This window comes from Diabrotica undecimpunctata, chromosome 1 (genome assembly GCF_040954645.1).
Source record: "Diabrotica undecimpunctata isolate CICGRU chromosome 1, icDiaUnde3, whole genome shotgun sequence".
Classification (NCBI taxonomy): domain Eukaryota; kingdom Metazoa; phylum Arthropoda; class Insecta; order Coleoptera; family Chrysomelidae; genus Diabrotica; species Diabrotica undecimpunctata.
This window is the reverse complement of record NC_092803.1, coordinates 190,257,296-190,278,909: the sequence shown is the minus strand read 5'-3', so window position 1 is coordinate 190,278,909 and position 21,614 is coordinate 190,257,296. Positions and strand designations below refer to the sequence as shown.

Genomic DNA, 21,614 nt, shown 5'->3' with positions numbered 1-21,614 from the left:
TGCTCCGTCGCGCGGACGACACCGTTACACAGAAAGTGAAGTTCTATGCGATGGTCTCATTCTCCGATGGCCTACTCCCGTTTTGATCTTCTTTTATACTGCTACAGGGTGTCTAAGAACAAAAAATACTTTATATGTATCCATCAGACACGACAAATTGTATTATGTGGGTGGTAGCACTGCTAACGGTACTGATAAATCGCAACTTCATTATAATTTGTTAAAGCTATATAAATAAAGAAAAGCGTATAACTGCTGTATTATATCATTTATTCTTTTTTGTTCTCTCTCATATAAATACAAAGCTTGGATATTGAACATAGAACAAAAAATTACGATAAAGGTGTTTAAAATGTTCTGTAGATATGTTCAGTATTTTCTGTGTTTCGTGAATGGAATATACAGTAGGGTCCTGTTAATCCGAAACAAAATTTGGAAATAGATTTGGGGAAAATAAATATGCAGTTACTCTTAGAAAGGCTAGTTTATATATCTAAAAATGACATTAAAATATTATTTAAGTATTTAACTGTAATAAATTTTACTTTTTTTGGAAAAATCAGTTAAATTTCTTTGCTTTAATGAACAATTCCTCTCCCTCGAAGCTACATTACGCCAGCTTCTTAAAGACATGGTATCCGCTGGCGCGGCGGCGACGTGTTCTGAATACGCGCCTGAATAGTTCAATTGAACTGCATCCAAACCATTCACGGAGATTGCGTAGCCACGAGATTTTACGTCTTCCTACGCTTCTTCTGCCTTTGATTTTACCCTGCATTATATTCCTTAGTAGTTCGTATTTTTCACCTCTCATGATGTGCGCCAAATATTCCAATTTCCTGATTTTTATGGAATTTAAAACTTCGCATTGTTTTCCTAGTTGTTCGAGAACTTGTTCGTTTGTTTTGCGATCCATCCATGATATGTCCAGTTCCTGTAGTACACAGGTAGATAATTGAGATTAATGTTTTTGAATGCCCTTGGTTTGGCCGACTTCCCAATAACCATAAGAGGTAGTTTGTGAGCGCCTGCAACATTGCAACATGTTAAAACGGTTACCCGTTCTTTGCTGATTTTAAAACCTGGAGTGGTTAGTTCTTCTTTAGCAGCCAGACTTTTGCTTGGCAATGCCTTGAAGTTAAGGCTCGTTTCATCAGCAGTATATATTTGCTGAGGTGAGTAGTTTTCTGCATCAATCATGTCAGCAAATTTACCTATGTATTCAAACGCTACACTTCTTGAAACGATTAAGCCAACCTGTACTAGCAGCGAACGTTTCGTCACCATTCATAAGCGTCCTTAATATAAAGGCGAATGAAATTTGAGAAGAGCTGGACCCGGGATAAATTTCGGCTATTGACTCCAACTTGTTGTCTTCAAAGACGGTGTTTAGTCGTACGTCTCAGATGAATGTATTCTTCTGTTAAAGGGTTCATTACTTCCTTATTATCATAGGCTCTTATTACGTTCAAAACGAAAGTACTATACTTAATGATAGACGTATTATTTATGTTATTTTTTATTAAAAGAATGTTTTAAGAAACTTTGTTTAATCCGAAAAATTCGGTAATCCGAAATGGGTTCGGTTCCAATTATTTCGGATTACCGGGACCATACTGTAATATAGAACCAAAGTTAAGATTCTTGGGTCAATAAGAGACCAGACCAGACCAGAGAACTTTTATTTGTAGATCCCTTATTTTGACGTAACCCGTCAAATTACGTGTAGAAAGAAAAAGAGACTAACTTCACTTATATTTATAATATAGATATTTGATCAAATTTGTTGTGTTTTGTTTTATTTAATGAATATTGTTTTTAGTATTATTATTATTATTCTCAATTTAAATCTTCATAATTATTGTTTTACGTTATACCGATAATATTTCTAACAACTCTAATCCTTCATCATTTGCGCCAGCTATACTAGCTATATGTAATGATTCTTTCATATCGTAAGATGAGTATTATGCCTTATAATATTCTTTAAATAACAATTTAATTAAATTCAACGTTTTATTTTTTTCAATGATCTTATTTTAATTTTTAATCTAGAATTAGGTATATAAGTAACAAATAGGATCTTATTGACATTTATAGGTTATTTTTATATTATACAAAAATATTGAATCTCATTTGTCAAAATAAAAGCTTTGTTTAACATGTTAGCAATATCTCTCTTTTAAACAGTATTTTGTACTTTATTAAAGAGTCTTGTAATAAAGGCGGCTGTCATATTATGGTTTTAATAAATCTTTAATGTCAGAATTGATAGATTGAGATGATTGACAAATAATAACGATGAAGTTTCAACATATTTTATCCTTCTCCTCAACATAGTTCAGCTGGTGAATGGACAACGATTTTATTTCAAGAAAGAAAACGCAGCACAATGAGCCATCACCAACGACAACCTTAAAATGCTACACTTTCTTAAAGGGAGACTTGACAACATTATGTAGATTTTAAATTCATCGATAGGTCAGAACCTGTTTATTAAAATAAAATATAATAGAATAAAATGAAACAAAATAAAATAAATAAAATTTAAAGAATAAAATAGAATAAATAATATTAATTAGAATAAAATTAAATAAACTAGGATATAATAGAACAAAATAAAATCAAATAGAGTAAAATAAAATACAAAATAAAGTATAATAAAAAATATTGAAATCGAATAAAATTTAATAAAATATATAATAAAATTAAATCTTAAATTTAACGAATATTAACAGATACGTAGTATGCTAATTCAATTGTTTGGCCTTCTTTTTATTTTTTTTTTTTTTATTTTAGTTTTATATCAAGACATAGGTTTTTAAGTAGCTTAATATTTATTTCAAAAAAAATTTATGACGCACCAATAATGTTTGACAGTAGATAAATAAATGATGTTTATTTATTTTGTGACTTTATAAAAAAGAACAGTTACAAAGAGAATAACAATTCAACACTGAATGAAGCATGTGTCGAAATAGTTCATACAAATTTTCTACAATTGAATCAACCACAAAGGATTGCGTGTGGTACTTTGATAGAAGCTGTGAACATTGGATCTGATGGAATTTACTTCCTTGATGCTGGAGATAGACAGAAAAAATATTACTGATTGTATTGTTATTGACAAGGATCAGATCGCTGTAGCCCTGGCGTTGGCTTCATCTGGAATATCAGCAACTTAAAGGCGACGAATTGCAAATTTTGCCTTGAAATTAACATTAAACATACAAATTAAAGAAACATCAGTTTGCAACATCGCCAAAAATAGAGAAATAGCGAAGATTTTACAGGTATGCAAATTAATCGTTTGGGATGAATGTACATTGGCCTACAAGAGGTTATTACAGGGACTGGGAAGAATTTATTAATAATTAATAGAACAAACAGAACGTAATAATAATTCTCCAATTAACTACTGCTGACGAACTAAACAACATCCAATTTGTGGCGGGTAAAGACGCCCTAATTGACAAATAACATGCGAGTGTTTTTGCAACAAGATCAAGGTGCAATTGTGTTTTTAAACCAGTTGTTAGTTTCAAAAATCTAAACCTTGTTAATTAACATAGAACTGCCTTTAATATTGAGCAAAAAAGGTAAAACTGCTAGGCATACAAGTATTTCCTAAAATGTGTAGCGCTCATGAATTGTATCAGAAGGATCTACTATAACTAACTTCTTATTATTACTGTAAGTACTATTAACCTCGTACTATTAACCTTGCAAAAACAAAGTATCTATCTACAAGTGAAGAAGACATAGAAGATCTACAGATTGGCGACAACGTAACAATCAAAGGAAAAGATAAATTGAAATACTTGGGGTTTATAATCACGAAAAATGCAACAACAGAGGAAGAAATTAAGCAAATAGTAGGACAAACAAGAACAGCAATTCGACAACTTAACTCAGTATAGGGGGATATACACCTAAATATGAACACAAAAACACAGATTTATAAAACACTAGTGAGAAGTATTATGACATATGGGGCTAAAATTTTGATTATAAACAAGAAAAACACCAGTAAGATAGTAGTAACAGAGATGGAATGCCTGCGAAGATGCTGCAGAGTAACAAGAATGGATAGGAGAAGTTATGACGAAATAAAGCAAAGAACATCAATAGAAACAGACATACTAACATAATATAGAACAAAAAAGACTAACGTGGTATGGACATGAAAGAAGAACTAGCGACAGCAGATGGATCAAGAAAATAACTTAATGGAGGCCATAGGATGGAGGAAAAGAGGACGACCCCGAACATCCTGGAGGAACGAAGTAGATGACGCCATGAGTATGAGAGTGAGGTTGGAAACGGTTGAGTGAGGAAAGGCAGTGAAGATTGAATATATATATATATATATATATATATATATATATATATATATATATATATATATATATATATATATAATACTGTAAGAAAAGATTATAAAAGGATTTTTTAAGTCAATTTAGAAATTACTTATTTCATATTTTCATTAGTAGACCAATTATCTTTCGTACTTACGTACGTAGAGTAGTCCATTAGCTGTCGAGTGTCTAGCGATAATCCAAAACAGTTAAGTAAACAGTAAGTCGCATATTCGTGAAATATACTTTACTATTACACATTTTCATAAATTTCTTCTTTTATTAATAATGCAGTTTTTTTTTCTGTATTTATAAATGCTGTTATAAATAAGGTCATGTCTAGTTTACTCAACTGTTTATTGAAATTGATTAGTGTATTTAATATGGTATAAACAGACGATTTTTTATACACCATATTTTTATACGCTGTAGAGACATCTCCGTATAATGTTATTTCACACTAATCTTCCTAAAGCTGCAGAAACCACAAATTTATAGTGCCGCACAAAATTATGGTGTTAGTAGGTTAAACAATTATTGTCGTCTAAGAAGGAAGATGAAAAAGAAAGCGCGCTTAAATGGCGCGTCTAAATTTTTATGACGCTAAATACAGATTACTTGGAGGATCGTTACTACAAGAACCGTTACAGGAAAACATAGATCTATTGATGGCTATGTTGTTGGTGAATAAAAATTATCTGTACATTTTCGCACGTAGAGTCACACGATCCATGACAATGATCACAGAGTCCTACTTTTGTTTTTGTTAGTAAAAATACAGAGTGGCTAATTTCACAAACACACATTTTTTAAGTGAAAAACACATGAAAAAGTGTTTTAAGTGTAATAGGTGTCCTATAGTAAATGGGGTGTGCTGGTCATGAATATGTGCTTAGTTTTTTCCAGCACGTCAGATTTTCATGTAAAGTGTGTTTGCAATTTTTCATAGTAACTGCCAAAAATACTGAGAAATATTAAGTGAGACTATATTTAATAGAAAATTACACTGCGAAATTAAGTTGTTAAAAAAATGTAGTATAATCTAAGTTTGACAATCATTGTTTTTTATTATAATCTTTCTCCCTAAATTTTTTGTAGTTTTTTTTATGAATTTTTGTAAGCGAGTACCTCTTCAAGCCCATCTTCCTTGATAACGTCTCTAAATGTCCTTTATGTCCTGATGCAACCTCTTTCTCTGTTCCTCGCTGAGAGCTCCGAAATTTTCGAAAAAATCTTGGGGCAAGACTGGCTGTTTCCAAGGAAACTGTCTATACTTCTACGAAAGAACTCCATCCCTTAGATTCCCTCAGGGTAATTGCATTCTGGTACAATCTGTTTAATTTTATAGTTCAAATTTGAGGCTCAGAAAATAAAGGAAATTTGTCGCATAGGTAAACAAACTGCTTCATAAATCCTAACTGTATGTGAAGAGGTGGCAAAGAACTAATTTTGGGTCAACTAATACATTACACTGGACATTTTTTTGTCGCAATACAAGTCTTTCTCTGAATGGCCAATCTTTCTTAACGTAACGTAGGTTCTATTGTTCGTGCTCGACTGTCCCACTCGCACAAAAAATATGGATATTATACTTTGCGAATCCATACTGTTGACCTGCTGCAAAAGCATGGATATTATTTTGAGGTCTCCACAAAGTTGTCAACAATATTCGCTATACTTTATTTTATTTGGCAACAGCTCAAGATTCTCTTCTTTGAGATGCACGGAGTAAGTAACAGGTACCGAGGCATAAGTATTACCATTGTGCAACCTTCAAACCTCTCAGGATCAACAAATAACCGAATTGATGTGGAATCGTAATCGTCAGCTCCATGACTACTTCAGAAATAGTAATACACCAGTAAACCATCTTAGGAAAAATATTCCACGAACTCTTTTTCACGATGGCTATGCCACAAAAATGTGGTTCGATTTTTATCGTTAAGTCGTGAAGTGCAGCATTCTTTGATCAGATCAAGTCTCTCACTAAGTCATGTAGTTCAGCTTGGATAAACTGTTAAGGTTGGTCTATACTCTATATCAGGATTGAATTCATCTTCATCGGTTTTTCCGATTGAACTTTCATCTGATCATTGCTCTTGGATGGTGTGAAATAAAGGTTGAGGAATGGGGATTCTTGGCCCATGATGTCCAGGTTGTTTAGCAGACGATAAATCAGAATACTAAATTTTCAGTTGTCTCCATGGTTTTTTGGTTTCCTCCATGTCATAAAAATGCTGAAGGATAAAGAGCTACGTGTACATTTTGTATTTACTTAGTAGCTGGATACACTGAAAGTATACTTTCTACTAAGAAGGTGTTTGCTGATCACCAAGCTTCAAACGAAGTAAACGTGATAAGATTTCTTGATAGAGTCTGTTATGTTTCGTTGATCCTTTCATCATCGTCATCATTCTCATTATCAATGGCGCTACAACTCTTCGTGAGTCTTTGCCGCGTTTACTATTGCCTGCCATGTTTGTCGGTCCTGTGCCAATAATTCCCATTGTTGCACTCCCATTTTCTCTAGATCTTCTTTGACTGCATCTTTCCACCTTTTTCTATGCCGCCCTACAGATCTTCTTCCCTCTGGCCTTTCCCAGAACACATTGTTTATAAGGCGATTGTCGTTACTGCGTATCACATGCCCTGCCCATCTAAGTCTATTGGCCTTTATATATCTGACTAGATTTTTTTTTCCGAATAGAGACTCTAGCTCGTTATTGTATCTGCCCCTCCATTCGTTTGTCACGCTGTCTCTGCAAGGGCCATAATTATATCATTCGAAGAATTTTACCTTCCCACACCAGCAATTAATTTATTTCTCTTTTTGTTAGCGTCCATGTTTCGCTTCCATACGCGACTGCTGGTCGTATTATGGTCTTATATATCCGGATTTTTGTACATCGTGAAAGAAGTTTTGACTTCATTAGATGTTGCATTGCAAAGAAAGATCTGTTTCCTGCCATTATTCTCGTTTCAACTTCTCGCTCTAATTTGTTGTCATTTGTGATTGTTGCTCCTAGATATTTAAATTCTTTAACCACTTCGAAGTTGTGATCATTTATAGTAATGTTTTGCCTTATTCGCCGTCGTTCTTGTTTTGAGACGACCACGTATTTTATTTTCTCTTCATTTATTTTTAGACCGATGTTTAATGCATCTTCTTCAAAACTCGAGAAAATATTCTTAATTTGTAATGTTGATTGTGCTACTGCGTCTACTTTGCTATGGTTAAATCACCGCAAACGTAAAAAAAATATATCAGGACTGTTATTACACTTTTTTGATGATATTATCATAAACTGTTTGTTCTTTTTCTCGTGTTGTGTAAATGTATCAGTTAATGTTTATGACATTCACCATATATTATTGGATACCCTAATTTTGACGAAATGTCCCTGAAGATGCTCTATGAGCGAAAGTACTTGAACAAGATTTAATAAAAGAACTGTGCTCGATATCTGCCTTTTATTTGATTAAAGTTCTTATATCTTTGACTGAATATCCAAATGTTCGGATAAGGTTGAGCTTTCAGAAGAATTTTATTTATCGACGACTGACAGAAAAACAAAATATTTTTTTCATTTAGGTCATTTTTATTTTCACTTTCCGTTCTGAAAATTAAAACAATCCCAATAGCATATTAATATTGTTTTTTAGTTTTAATTATTTTATGAAAACAGCACATGCAGTAAACTATCCCACTGTTGTGCATCTACATCTACAACCACCCAAGCACTTATAATAATCCAGGCTATATAGATTTTAGAAATAACAAAAATTGCCGGAAAGCCAAATTTTGGTGGAGGGCTAGGGTATACCATAACAAATAAAGTTTTAAAAGTCCCCATCGATCCCATGTGTGCAACAAAAGTTATTCGGGGTCAAAGGTCAAAATTTGAGATTTTTTGGATTTTGTTCTAATAGAATATTAAATTTATTTAAATTTGGATTTTTTTCGAAAACGTTCAGTTTTATCAAAAAAATCTTAAACCAAAGTTGTAGATCTTAAAATTCTCTACAAAAATAGTCCTTACGATTTTTTTCCTAAGAGTTGCCATTCCTAAGATATCGCGATTCTAAGAGTCACATTATACATGATATGCACACGTTTCCACACCACCTGTGAGGTAGTGTACTCGGCGCGTTTTTTCACCGTGGTTTCCCCTGTAGGCCTACTCCACTAACTGTTTTGACAATTTTAGAATAATTTAAGGAAACAATACCGGTCAAGTTCTAGATATTACCTTATTATTGATATTGATTATTGATATTGCTATTGATTATTAGGTTAACTATTGTTTTGATTTCTTTAGATAATTTAATCAGATTCATATTCTTGAAAGTTTACTTCAACAGTCAAGTCTTCTTCGATTTCATCTTCTTCCTCTCCCTCTTGCTGGATGTTCAAAAATTGTTCAAATGTGACTGAGTCATTGGTCTCTGTATTAAAATCACAGGAGTCTTCCTTTGTTGTACTAAACTGCACATTTGAGTAAAACTGACCTTGGCAATTGGTACACGCTAGAGAACACAGCAACCCGACTTTTTTTACATCCACATTTGGCACTACAATCTTTTTTGCAATTGCAAAAAATAGTGTTAAGTTTTTCTGGAGCAGGTGGGAGTAAGGTTTTAATCGGTTCCAGAGTATTATCTATTAATTTCCAACCCCAGTCCTCTGGATTCAGTTCATTGCCTAGCCATGTTTGAACTTGATAATATACTCGATACAAATGTTGAAAAGCAGATGCTGATGTTGGAGGAAGACATGATAGTTGTACTTGTTTCTTGTTTCGCGTATTTTTTACAAAAGTCAAGTATTGGTATTTATCAAGATAACTAATTTTTTTTGGAGCTCCATAAACCGCAAGAAGAAAGCGAATTTCTTCCGTAATTATAGTTTGCGGTGTGGAATCAAGTTCTGTAAAAACTTTACAGCAGTCAGTCAAATATTTTGTATGTTTTCACGATTTCTATGTAAAAATGGACAATTTATTCACTTGAACTGAACCTTTAGCACTAAAAGAAAAAGATAATATGAACAAGACCTACGCGCAATACTGTAGCCATTGTTAAGAATAGACAATCTGTTCTTTTTTAAACAATGGTATAGCCAAATGGTTTTCAAGGCCACGTGGATAGAGGAAATTCAGTTTGGGACTGATTATCTTTTGAAGAAATATTTTCAGAATAGTATAATATATAAAAGAGACACAAATAGGCATTTATACTTGTCTTAAGTGCCTGATATGTATATACGTGGCTTATATGTGCATATAATGTATAATGTAACTTTTAAAATCGCGATATCTCAGGAATGGTAACTCTTAGGAAAAAAATTGTAAGGACTATTTTTGTAGAGAATGTTAAGATCTACAACTTTGATTTAAGGTTCTTTTGATGAAACTTACCGTTTTCGAGAAAAATCCAAAAAATCTCAAATTTTGACCTTTGACCCCGAATAACTTTTGTTGCACACAAGAGATTGATGGGGACTTTATTTGTTATGGTAAACTCTAGCTCTCCACCAAAATTTGGCTTTCCGACAATTTTTGTTATTTGCCAACTATTTTGATGTCTAAGTTGACCGGATTATAAATACACTGAAAAGCTTATGGTAAGTTTTGACAAATTTAAAATTTTGTAAGAATCGCAGAATGAAAAATATTTCAAATTTGTCATCAATATATTGGTTACTAGGTATTAAATAGCATATAATTTATATAACTTTAGGAGAATAAATACCCAATTGTTGATTAAAATTATCATTTTAGTCGATATTTCACAAACATTTCAATGAATCACCAATGTTACTAACTTCAAAAAAATAGTGAGAATATTAAGATTTTCGAAGAAAAATAGATAAATGATCAACGACTAATTAACATTATAGATAGGATATGTATTGTCAACAAAATGTCAATATCTGAAGAAGGAAATTTTCTGTATTTGGTATCTGACATGGAGATAACTATGAAAAAATCGTAAATAAAGATAACATGTTATACATTTTGGTTGTAAACAAATATAATGTTCAGCTAATTATGTATTAGTTTTAGAGTGTTTATCATTCTCAATCGGTCAGTATTAGTTTAGTTGAAAAATTAGTAGAAACGAGACAGGCAGATTAAATTGATTTTGAGTGGAATTCATTGTTCTGAATCGCTTAGGCAGCTATACTCACTATGCGGTCCGCGGGCCGCATGCGGCCCTCGGAGCGATTTTTCGCGGCTCTCAGACTGCTGGGCAGTAAAACAAAATTTGCGACTTATAATATAGTTATGTTTCTATTTATGTATTTAATGAGATTACAGTAGTGTAGAGCGGCGCCATTCATTGTACCGCATTTCGCATTAGTCATCTTTGCCCCCACCACAGTGGCACTGGCCGGCCAGTAAAGATGTTTTAAAACCTTGTGGACCTCGTAAATACGCATGCCCGAAAAAATAAATGGACCTTAAAACCATTTACTGTAAATTTTTTTAACGAGCATAGCATTGATTTGAAAAAGGTTTTTTCTGTGTGTACTGATGGTTGCACATCAATGTTGGGGCGAAATATAGGGTTTGTTTAGCTGTTGAAAAAACACTTGGGAAATGATAATTTATTGAGTTTCCATTGTATCATTCATCAAGAAAGCTTAGCTGCTAAATTTAGCTGCTTAGCTAGCAGAAGTGAGATGGCTGAGTAAGGGTAAAGTTTTGGAACGTTTCTTCAGCATTCGAGATGAGATTTAATCTGTTTTTGGCTACAAAAAATAAAGAGTTTCCTGATATTCATAATTTTAGTTGCTGGCTTAAAGTAGCGTTTCTCACTGATGAGCATTATGAATGAAACATTGACCAAATTGCAAGGAGACTATAATAACATTGTAAAGAAAATGATGAGTATTGTATTTTCACTGGTGAAGAAGCTGAATATGTATATTGAAGAATTGTCAAATGAAGATTATTCCAGCTTTCCTTCTGTTAAAGCACTGTTTGATGGAAATCCTGATGAAGGTCAAGAGATTTCTGACCTACTGAAGCTGTTATCAGACCTAAAGGATGAAATGTCTGTGAGGTTTACTGAGTTCAGGAAGTTCCAAGAACCATTTAGCTTGGTGGAAAATCCATGGGCAATAACAACAGCAAATGAAGATCATCTTTCTATTTTTGGATTCGAAGCTAGGGATTTGAAAAATGAGTTAATTGATCTTCAGAATGATACAGAGCTCAAAAGTATTTTTGAAGAAAAAAAGAAGGAAAAAGCTCACTATAAGTTTTGGGAAGCAGTTGAAAATGACAAATTTCCTAACTTAATTGACTGTGCTTAGAAAATTTTGTGTATTTTTGCATCTACATATGTCTGTGAATCTATATTTAGTAAGCTGAACTTCATAAAAAACAAGTACAGATCTAGGCTAACTAGTGAGAACGTTGAAAACATTTTGAGAATTTCAGTTTCTTCCCAACCTGGTAACATAGATGCCATTCTAGAGAGATGTGATTTCGCCCGTCGACTTCAAAGAATTAACAAATTCATTAACATTTACTTGACATTCCTGGAGTCAAGTAAAAGACATTTTCCTACTTTTTACATGCAAAACAGTCTATATAATTTATAACTATATTGTTTTTACGTAACTTGTAATAAACTCGTGTTATAGTCATATATTTTTAAAGTTATTTCATACCACCACTTGTATTTGCGGCCCTGAGGAAAATTTCATTCAAACTATTAGGCTCTCAAAGAAATCCTAGTGAGGATCCCTGGCTTAGAGAAAACTTTTGAAATTTTTCTTATTGCATCACTTTGAAAACCAATAATAACTGCCAAGATTCACCAAGAAAAGCATTAGCAAACAAATAGTAATTAAAAAAAAAACAAAAAAAAATGGAAATTATACATTCCATAAAAAAACATATAAATCAGATTACTTTGGATATAAACTGCGTCGTCCGCGTTGTAACGAAAGATTCCAAAGAATGGAATGGAAACATCATAGTATACTCGGTTCGCTATTCCCAGTCCGAACTGTCTAGTGAATTTAGCAATTGTTTTTTTGCGAAGTTAGTTACTTTTTGACAAACTAAAAGTGGCTGGAAATTACTATACAACCAAGCACACGTACTCATAGCCAATATTAATAGTAAACAATCTAAATAGTAAATAAAATAAAACTTTGCGAATTACCGACAATCAATATTTATTTATTTGCACCATATAATAAATATTTATGTTAAATTATAACAACTAAAATATATTTTTTAAATATACTACCCAGGGTTTAGTATACACTTCCACTATTTAGAATAATTCTTCTTTTTTTAAAGAAAGCCGTCTGCAATAGTAGGATACTTGAGCTATTAATACTGAGAAGTAGGAATGGTTGTGTTGTAGGTTTCCGACAATGAATCTGTCAAAATATGCCCGAGCTAAGCAAATGGAGTATACCTATACATAAGAAAGGAAATAAAGAAGAATTTCGAAACTATAGACGCATATTGCTTATTAGCAGAACATATAAAGTTCTAGCAGTTTTCTACATAAAGGGACTCACACCTTAGGTGGAAGATATGAAAGACGACTACCAATACGGTTTTCGTGCTGAAAGGTCAACGATAGATCAAACATTTAAGATCCGACAAATATTAGAGAAAAACTAGAAATTCAACTGTAATGTGCACCGAATTTAAGAGACAAAAATTTAATTTTTGTCTCTTATATCGTTGATTGAATATCCAAATATTCGAATATTCAATCAACGCTTATACACTGTATCTAAGTGAAATTTTTCTCAAAACTTTATTCGCTAACCTAACGATTACATAGAGTAACCTATGACATACGTTATTACCGATCCTTTAAATAATATAGTAAATATTTTTGTCGTTAAAAACCTTTGGTTCTACTTTTACTTCAAGTTTAAACTCTCATACATAAAACATCGATCGATTGTATGAAGTTCCTCGTTGTCTACTTCTGTAAGTGTGTCAGCAGGATCATGATCAGTCAGCCAGATAACCTACAATAAAAAACAAGAAAACACCATCACGCATACATCCAAAGTACCGAAGTACTGCACGATATCCTGCGCAGAAGCAAGTGTATCAGTACCTCCACATCCTCCATCCAACCAAAGCGGACTCGGATGGCTATGTTGTCGGATTTATTTGAATATAGGTATATGAGGCTAGAATATATTTTAGTTTTACCGTTATAATATATATACCAACAGAATTTATTGTTTTGTGCACAAAAATCAGAACATTTATGTACACTATATAATATTTAAAAAAAAACAAATATACTGTGAATTGATTTAATGAATTTCTGAAGCAGAGCACCTTTATCTAACGACTTTATTGCACTTTTAGTACTAATTTGTATTATTTATTCACTTTTTAGAGCAGTTAAGTTCAGAATCAATTCTCTAGAGATTTTGTAATTTAAGAAAATGTGTGGTTATTGTTATTCCTCGTTTTTGATTGCTCTGAGGGCATTTAATTGAAATATTTGTACGATATTGATATTTAACCTGTTAGATTATTCCGATAACACACAAATTTATGTCAATACAAGCTTATTAGTTGCTTTATAGGCTTTTTTTTGCTGAGAGGTAAAAATTTCCTTTTATACAGTACGTTTCCTTAATTTGATTGTCCATTTGTTCGCGTATTTTATCAAAGTTGATTTTCCACACCAATCTTAATTTAGCAACTTTTGAATGTTTATGACTAGATATTTTATTATAGGTCATAATCCCTCAATTGGAGGACCTCCCTGATATTAAACTGTGTAAGCTAAGAAAAGTAGTTGTTATCATGACAACAACAAAATACTCATTTTTCGACATCTTCAGGGGAATAACCATAGCTCCCATCCACTCCTTAAAATCAAGAATCATTTCTAAAGCCATTAAAATTGAAATGGCCTAATAGCTTAAACACTCGCGATGACACTAAACGACTGCCGACAACATGGCGACCTCTGCTTCAGAGACTCCCGCCCCAACCCATCCCGCTCAGACCGTTTTGGCGCATACCATGTGACGTCATACCATTTTGACGGTTCTTGTATTTCTACAGAGCAAGATACTGGTACGTCACGAAAAAGGGCAGTAAGCACATTGAGACCCCAAACTCGAACGAATCCGTATATATATATATATATATATATATATATATATATATATATATATATATATATATATATATATATATATATATATGGTACTTTTTTTACCTATTTCTGTTCAATTACTAGAGATCTTCTTCTGGATCTTTTCTACGCTACGTTGTCTGAGCCAAGATACTACTTCATCTTTGAGCTAATCGTTGTTTCCAAACCCTTTTTCACTCAAGAATTCCTTCAGTTTCGGGAACATTTTAATCAAAAGGTGCAAGGTCTGGGCTGTAGGGAGGATGCTCGAAAAATTCGCATTGTAGACTTTAAAGCTTTTACTGAGTTGTGGCCAATATATGTCACCATTGTCGTGAATCAGAAACAAGTTTGTTGACAACATACCACGTCGTTTATTCTGTATTGTTTGTCTTTACTGCGAAACCCTTTATGCTTCTGAATTTATTGTTTCACCCTAGGCATACACTCTACGTGAATTAAACCCGTTACGGTCCCAAAAAATAGTAGCCACTTTGCTATTTCGTCTCCCTTTACGATGTGGTCGAGAAATTTGTCATCATCACTGTCATATTGGGTCAAGAAATCAAGGGCTTTTCCCATTCGTTTTGTCTTATAAACTTCTGTCAAAAGTTTTGGTACCATCCGAGCCCAATTTTTTTTTATAGCCAAGGTGTTCAGTTACCATTTCATGTAAGAGGGATAGAGAAATTTGTAGAAAGACTCAAGCAGACCGGTTAAAGTTAACCGCCGGTGTTTTTGAATTTTGTCATCAACTTTTTCCTTTAACTGTTCCGTCACAAGAGATAGCCTCCCACTCAAATCTCCATCGTGCACACTGGTTCTTCCTTGGTTGAATGAAATGTAGCATTTCCTCACTGAAGATTCTTTCATTAAAGTCTCAGCATAAGCAGAATTTATTTGCCTATAAATGTCGATGACGAACATTTTTCGCATTTAAAAACTTAATCACACTGTTTTCGAATAGAGAGGTACACACAAAACACACCAATGCGACGAAGAGAGGGTATGTTATTATGTCATTTGCCGTCACGAAATATCGATAACTCGGAAGAAGACTGTCATATTTTCAATTTTTTCAGAAATGGCCATTTAAAAAATCGATAAATTTTAAAAATAAAAAACTTTGCCCATAACTACGAACAGGCTAATATTTTGGAACCGACCTGAAAAAGTTATAGTCAATCCCATACTTCTATACTTGTGACGTTATCTAAAAAAAAATTGGTCGGTGTTTGGAGATAATTCACTTCTTTATTTGTTTACTCTTGACTCTTGTTTAATTGTTTCATGTGTTCTTTTATAAATGTAGATTATGTCCCATATAAAAAATGCTGTAGTGTAAAAACTAAAAAATACTGTCAATATAGTTAAAACAATTGTTTTTTTTTTATCTATACTTTACTCTCTTCATTGTTTTTGACAGAAGTTAACTTTAGCATGAGTCTACCCCTAAATCCTTGAGACATTTGTATAATCTGAAATAATTTCCACTGAATTCATTTTTTTTAGGAAAATCATCAATCGAAATAATTTATAGATAGTTGGGTTCAAAAATTCAAAAAGTTCTAATAATTTTCTAAAGTACTAACATAACTCAAAGAAAGACTTACTTTAAACATAATTTCAACTTCCTTACAAGACTGACTCAAGATGATGCATTATTCTTTACAGAAAGTCTTGTCTTATCTTATTGTGTTTGTAAGAAAAGATGGTATTTCTCAAAATATGACACTATTGTACAAAATTTTCAAACAGCACTTGCAGCATCTGACGGTCATAGGCATAAGCTTTATGACGTTATTACACCAAAATATAGAATATTTAAAATCTTTTTATTATCAAAATCCATTTGTCACTTTTTTTTGAGGGCCGTCGATGTGGCGGCCTTCTTCCAAAGTAGCGATATAAGCTCAAGACGCTCCTATACATATTTTACATCGAAAAATTGTCATCATGTAAAGATATAGCCACTAGATAAAATGCGTTTTTAATTGGAAGTGGATTGCATTATTTATATAAAATGTTATTCGTAAATTCCATCTAGTTCTTCTAAAACTGCCTGATTTTTATAACATTAGACAACACTGTTTTTTTATGGATTATTTTACTATGTATGTAGCTAACGGTTCTTTATTTGTTAAATTAGTGTTCGTTTCAGTTGTTTATCACATATATAAATCTTTAGGAAAGGAATGTATATGAAATGATTCCCGTTTAAATTTTTTATGTTGTGCTCTCCAGCAGACAAAACTAGTTTGTTCTGAATGGAGGAACTACTAATGTTGTGATGGTAGTTGTTAAATGTCTTGTCCAAAATAGAGAGACAAGAAATCGAAGCGAGATCTTTTAATATAAAATAATACAGTAATTCATTGATAGTAATGGAGAAGCTGTCATATTATTCACTAGTTAATGATACATGATAACGGAAATCTCAGTATCGGAACAGAAGTAGTAAAACAAATACAACCTTGAGTTTTTCCTAGTTTTCCTCATAATTTACGATGCAATTACAAGGATTATTCAATGGAATCACATTTAATTTGATAACGGTGTTGTTCGTTAACTTCGTCAAAAACTGAATATATTTTAGCTGTTGTTGCTTTAAGTAATAGTAATACATAATAATGCAATACAAAATATTTGCATTTGGTTCTTTTCTGAATATTATTCGTAAAGAACAAAATGATATCGATAATCAACAAATAATTCAACCAAGAACAGATAATCTTTTTTCCACCGAATGGAGATTTATACGAACATGAAAGCTATATAATATGCTACAGTTATTCACATAATTCAGTGGTTAAATGGTGCAAAAAATTCAATCAAAAAGAGAATCCACTAAAGATTTGGCTGGTACTAAATTTGCTTGCGTTTCTACATCAAATAAAATGTGGTATAGCTCGAACCGGCTTTATATGTACATAAATATATGAAGTTAAAGAACTTTAATCAAATTTTAAATTATTATCTTCATTGAGGAGTTTCGTTCCTGATGGAATGTTTGCCCCTCTTACTTAGAGCTCTTTGATTCGGTTATCGCATTCTTCTTGTGTATTGTCAGTTTGATTTATGACTTGGCTTTTGTTACAATTTTTTTCCAGTCATTTTTGTGCATAGGTCACACTTGTTTCTGACTTTCAGATTTGGAGGATTTTGATATCTCTTATGACCTGGTCCTCCCTTTTCTCTTTAGGTCTTTCCATTGGTCTTTCAGTTTCAGGCTTCCATCTGGTGACTTTCAGATTTTCTGTGACTCACATTGTGTCAGCTGCGTATGTATCTACTCGTCTGTATATTTTCGATTTTGTATTCTTGGATAAGTTCTTGTTCGTCATTAGCATATGGTACTTTCAGTATGTTTTGTTGCCTGCTAATATTCGCTTCTCTTATTTTTAGCTCTACAATTACTACCAAGTATTTAAAATGTTGAAATCTTTCAAAAGCGCATTTTTCTAGCTTGATTTATCTTGTATTGTTATCTTCTCTTCCAGCGTTGACTTGATATTTTGTTTTTCCTTCGTTAATTTTTAGACCTGTTTTGCGTACTCCATGTGCCAGGATTGTTAATGCTTCTTTTAATCGCTCCTTACCTCTTCCTATAGGAACTATGCCATCTGCATGTGCTACTATTTGTATTAAGTGGTATAGTTCCTTTAATCCCGCTGGCCTTCACTTTTCTTTCTACTGTTATATTGAAAAATGTGGTTGACAGGGAATCACCTGTCAACTGGTTTATTTTTGTTAAACTGGTTAGCTTTGCTGGTATATCTTGATTTTTCATTTAATTAAATAATTTATTTCTTTCCATACTGTCAAAGGCTTGTCTAAAGTCTACAAAGAGAATGCTTTCTCTCAATCATTGCTGATATTTCCCAATTTTTTCTCTGATTGAGTAAGTTTTTAATCAGCTCGCTATTTCATCTCGGCCAGATGTTTTTCTGTTTCACTTTTTTAATGAAATGTAAATATTTATCATATGTTGGTATTCTAATTTCATTATTCCTCATATCTTCTGCTGCGAATCCTTCCTGTTAACGACTTTCTTTGAGTCTATATAGCTCTGTAAAGTGTGTTTGTCGTTGTCAATTTTAACGCTGCATTTTCTTTGTTGAGCTTTTAGGTATCCAGATAGTTACTTTTTTCTTCTAAATCCTTTAACAAATTTTCCACCCACATTTTTTTTTTGTTTTTTCAACTGACACTGATTTATTTTGTTCAATTTTTGTCGGCACAAATTTTTTATTATCTATATCATTTTTATTAACATTTATTTTAGGCTTATGATCGCCATTAATTGTTCTTTTAGAGTCTTCAAAATAGCAGTATTTTGGTGATCTTTTGTGTTGTAAACTTAGTTTTTTGATAGTTTCTTTCTGTTAGTTGTTTCCATCTGCTTTTTACTACCTTTACTTTTGTCTGGTTTGTTAGTTTCTCTTTTAGATAATCTCTGAAATATTTATTGGATTTTTCGATTTACTATGCTTAGTTTTTACTAGTACATGGTCTACATGGTTAATTGACATGCAGCTAGGAGATCAGAGGACACAAAAAGAAAAAATGATTGAAGATATCTAGAACAAAATAGGAAGAACTGGAAGAAAATAATTGAAGTCATGGGCTTCTATGATCTGGTGAACTTATGTATGTATTATAATCCTCTTAAACAATATATAAAAAATAAAGCCCACTACCAACCTATCGCGGAAGATATAAATGACCAATTTATTTTATTAATATTTAAAATTAATTAATGCCTTTGATATTAAATGTGTGGTCACCTATAAGTTGTATACTTAATTATCAAAAAGTGAGTGTTCTATAAATTTTAATATTATTGTGGTATGTATAGAACGTATAATTTTGAAAATATTGTTGACAAATTCATTAAACTTAGTACATTAAATTGTTGTATAATCTATGTTTAAAAAGCAAGTATAATTGATTTTAGTCCTTTTCTAACCTTAAATATTAATATCAATATTATTTACAAAAGTTGTAAAAACTTTCAAAAAAGTATTTATTGGTATTTACCTAAAAGAAATTTTAAAGCCGCCCATACACTAAGTATTTGGTTGATGTAGAAATTAGTAATTTTATCATATATATTTAAAGAATGTATAATATATATATATATATATATATATATATATATATATATATATATATATAAACATATATTTTATATATATTATTTTCAAATAGTTTCGGTAATTCTAGAATTGATTCATCCAATAGGGTACAGTTACATTTTTTTTACTATTCAGAAAGTTAGTTTATATGACACTCCTGTGACAACTCCTCTGTCAACTCCTTGTTGTGCTTTCTTGCCTTATTTTTTACCATTAACTGACAAATATGCTAAATTTTTAACAATTTACCAGTTAAAAATTGCTATAACGAACACTAAAACTGTTCGGATCTTATAGAGCAAGAGCCAGTGAACCCCAAGCCTTCGTTATTTTATAAAAGTTGAAAATTTCTCAGCGCATGTTCCCAACACAGGTTCGAAAGATAGTACCACTAAGAAGTTTGGGTTACCGAGGCCTTGGTGGACAGACATCTTTTAAGGCAGTGAGGGGGCAACTTTAAAATCTCAAATGGGATATTTTTGATTGCAGATTTGGATTCCTCATAAAAAAATAAGTACCTTTTATAAGAATCATTTTTTTTTTAATTGTTGACAGATGGCGTTAGAATTGGAGAACCCGATTTATCGTAAATCGTAATACCCTAGGAAAATTATTTAAACGGTTCAATATTTCGAGAAATATACTTCCAAATAAAAAACCAAAAAACACTTGTTTAAAACATTTTTTCAAAATCTATCGAATGGCGATAAACACGACCCCGCACAACCACTTTCTAGTGGTGGGGCGGGGAGTAGCTTTAAAATCTTAAAAAGAAAACCGTTTTGGATTCTAACACCATCTTTCAACGATTCGAAAAAAATGTTCTTTATAAAAGGTACTTATTTTGTTATGAGGAATCCAATTCTGCAATAAAATATGGGGGTTTCCATTTGAGATTTCAAAATTGTGTTTTACCAACTCTAGGGGGTGTCTACCCGCCAAGGCTATGCTATCTCCTTGAGTCACAAGTGAATTTTTCCGATTTCAAAATATTATTTACGAAAAAATTCTTCTAGAAGAGGACTTTGAAATGTGTTAAATTGTCTCCTTTTTTAAATCAGAAAATATTAACAATTTAAATCAAATATGGTATTCCCTAATTTTACATAATGAATCATATTTTTAGTCCTTCTCCAGTACATATTAATAGTTAGTTACCTTCAATACATTATTGTCACCAATATTTAAATAAACTGAAGCCGTCTATCATTTTATGTACCTGTCCATGATCGAAGAAGCTATCTTTGATTGTCTTTTCGGAATATCCATTTGCCCAGTATCCATTCACGTCTATCGGTCCAATCCCTTGGTTGTAGATCTGTCTCTGATATTGCCTTTTGAACACCACCAAGCCATGTTTTTCTCGTTCTTCCTCGTTTTTTCACTTCCACTTAGGGGGCTGCCAATTCAATATTACCTTCGGTAGGCGATAGTCTATCGATATTCGATAGGCAGAACATCAGTATTAATGATCACAACTTTAAAGTAGTAAAGGAGTTTAAATACCTGAGGGCGATAATCACAGCGGACAACCACATAGAAAAAGAGGTCTAAGCAAGGATAGCTGCGGGAAATAGAGCATTATACTCCCTTCCAACATTATTAAGATCGAAGCTGCTAAAAATAAAATCTAAATTAACACTGTACGAGTCGATTATTCGCCCAATTATTACATATGGCAGTGAAATATGGACTCTCAACCAGCGGGAAATCAATAAGCTTCTAGTATTTAAAAGAAAGGCTCTCAGAATAATATTTGGCCCTCGAAGAGATGAATTCACAGGGGATTGGAGAAGACGCCGCCATGCTGAATTGGTGACTCTGTATAGAACTGAAAACATAGTTAGACATATCAAGGCAAACCGAATAAGATGGACAGGTCACGTGGTACGATCAGAGGATGACAGAATGTTAAAGACAGTGTTTTTTGAAAGACCAGATGGTAGAAGATCAGTAGGCCGACCGA

At 32.5% G+C, this 21,614-nt stretch overlaps 1 protein-coding gene across 2 annotated transcripts in view; it reads left to right on the top strand.

The window, feature by feature from the left end:
- Window positions 1–21,614, top strand: part of ich (zinc finger protein ichor) — an 86,040-nt gene that overhangs the window by 61,433 nt on the left and 2,993 nt on the right. Inside the window, exon 1 of one of the 2 annotated variants that reach the window (XM_072520887.1) lies at window positions 19,300–19,358. The exons of the other annotated variant lie outside the window; for it this stretch is intronic. The gene's annotated coding sequence lies outside the window, so the exon portion shown is untranslated. Of the gene's footprint in view, window positions 1–19,299; window positions 19,359–21,614 lie in introns of those variants that run through there. 2 annotated transcript variants of the gene reach the window in all.